The 2,624-nt window shown below is 37.3% G+C and overlaps 1 pseudogene; it reads left to right on the top strand.

The window, feature by feature from the left end:
* The first annotated feature begins 1,695 nt into the window (after positions 1-1,695).
* Positions 1,696-1,814, top strand: LOC112472574 (annotated as a pseudogene).
* The last annotated feature ends 810 nt before the right edge of the window (positions 1,815-2,624 follow it).

Genomic DNA, 2,624 nt, shown 5'->3' with positions numbered 1-2,624 from the left:
CCTCCCCCAACTTGCAGCCCCAACCAAACTACTGCTAAGTGTATCCTCGGTGAGCCCAGTGCTCCTGAGTCAACTTCAACACTCACGCTGGTGGCAGCTGACCGCAGTTTCTGGTGTGGCCTCTTGAGGCAACTATAAGCACGACATCTGTGGATTGCTTGCTGAATCTTAATAGGTGGCCCCGGAGGGGCACAGGCTGAGGCTAAACTTGGCCTGCAGTTGAAACCCTCTCAGGACTGTGCCACTGGACACCTACTACACAAAGCCATGGTAATAAGACTGGGAGACTTAAGAGCTTTGCTTAGTAGATAGAAACAAACACAGAAAGGCAACGAAAATAAGAAGACAAAGAAGCAGAAACCATATGAGAGAACAGAACAGAGATTCAGAAAAAATGTAGTCAAGCAATCTAACAGATGCAGAGTTCAAAACACTGGTTATAAAGAAGCTCAATTAACTTAGGAGAAGTGTAGATGATTTCAGTGAGAACTTCAACAAAGATTAAAAAAACATAAAAATGGAAATGGAAATTATAAAAGGGAACCAGTAAGAAATGAAGAATACATTATGTGAGATGAAGAGTATATTAGAAGGAATCAAAAGAGTAGAGGAAGAAGAGGATCAAAACACTGATATAGAGGATGGAGAAGCAAAGGACACTCAATCAGAATGGCTAGAAAAAAGAAGCCAAGGTTATGATAGAAATTTAAGGAGCCAATGAGACAAAATTAAATGTAAAAACATCCGGGTCATAGGAGTACCTGAAGAGGAACAAGAAGTTGAAGAGTTATTTGAAGAAATAATAATGGAAAACTTCTCTAACTTAGTAAAGGAAGTATAAATACAACCCCAGGAAGGTCAAAGAGTCCCAGAAAAGATTAACCCAAAGAGGTGAGAGGTAAGTTTTTCAGGTGATGTATATGTTTATGGCCTACTGTGGAAATATCTAATGAAATCCTAATAACGCCAGTAGTTTAGTTAATTGTTTTATACCCATGTTGATTTTTAGTTTTGATAAATGTATGTGGTTATATAAGAAGCTAACATTATAAACAGAGTGAATAAAGAAGAGTATCAAATGACCTATATAGAGGATGGGAAAGCCAAGGACACCCAACCAGAATGGCAAGAAAAAAGTAACCAAGAATATAATAATAATTTAAGGAGCATATGGGAAAAATTAAGGCTAACAAGATCTGTGTCATAGGGGTACCTGAAGAGGGAGAACAGGAAGTTGAATATATATTTGAAGAAATATATATGAAAAGCTTCCATAACCAGGTGAAGGAAATAGACATATAATCCCAGGAAGCTCGGAGAGTCCTAAGAAAGGAACCCAAAGAGGCCCACACCAAGACACATCATAATTAAAATGCCAAACATTAAATACAAAGAGAATCTTAAAAAGCAGCAAGAGAAAAGCAATTAGTTACCTACAAGGGAGCACTCATGAGACTGGCGGCTGATTTCTCAAAAGAAAACATTCAGTACAGAAGGGTTCGGCACAAAATATTTGACGTGATGAAAACCCAGGATCTATAACCAAGAATACTTTATCCACCAAAGCTATCATTTAGAGTTGAAAGACAGGTAAAGAGCTTCCCAGATAAAAATTAGTTAAAGGAATTTATTATCACCAAGCCAGTACAGGAAATGTTGAAGGGACTTCTTTAAGAAGAAAAAAATCATGTATCAGTCTGCGGCCATGCTACCCTGAACAAGACTGATCCCGTCTGATCTTGGAAGCTAAGCAGGGTCAGGCCTGGTTAATACTTGGATGGGAGACCACCTAGGAAGACTGGGTCCTGTAGGCGTAAAAAATAAAAATAAAAAAATAATAAGGGATTGTAAGCTGACAAGATCCTTGCAATCTGTGCGGTCAACCAAGGATTGCCTCGCCTAAAACAAAAACAAAACAAAAGCATGCATCAAAAACAGAAATAAAGGATGGTAACAACTTCATTCCTATCAATAAGTACCTCGAATGGAAAAGAATTAAGTGCTCCAACCAAAAGATAGAGAGGCTGAATGGATAAGAAAACAAGGCCCCTACATATGCTGCCTACAAGAGGCTCACTTCAGATAAAAAGACACACACAATCTAAAAGAGAGGGATGGAAAAAGATGTTGCCTTAATGGACATAGAGGGTATTGTGCTGAATGAAGTTAGTCAGATAAAGGCAAATATCACATGATTTCATGTATATGTGGAATCTAAAAAACAAAATAAACAACAACAAAAGCGGAAATAAATTCATAGATAGTATTTTGAGGGCTGCTAGATGGGAGGGGGATTGGGGAGACAGTGAAAAAGGGCAAAGGGTTTAAGAAGTACAAATGAATAGTTACAAAATAGACGTGGAGATGTAGAGTATAGCATAAGGAAAATAGTTAATAATGTAATAAATATGTAAGGGGGAGAGGGGTACTAGATTTAGTGTGGTGATCACTTTGTGAGTTATATAGATCTCTAATCACTATGCTGTACAACTGAAACTAATGTATTATTTTATGCCAACTATAATTGAAAAAGCTTATTGAATTGTACACTGTGAATATGAACAACTAATTATCTATTGTATTTCAATAAAAAATGAGGAGAGTAGAAGATGCGCTCAAAAAAG

Source organism: Pteropus alecto, unplaced genomic scaffold, assembly GCF_000325575.1.
Source record: "Pteropus alecto unplaced genomic scaffold, ASM32557v1 scaffold229, whole genome shotgun sequence".
In the NCBI taxonomy this organism is placed as follows: domain Eukaryota; kingdom Metazoa; phylum Chordata; class Mammalia; order Chiroptera; family Pteropodidae; genus Pteropus; species Pteropus alecto.
Note: the sequence above shows the minus strand (reverse complement) of the source record. Positions and strands in the feature narration are given on the sequence as shown.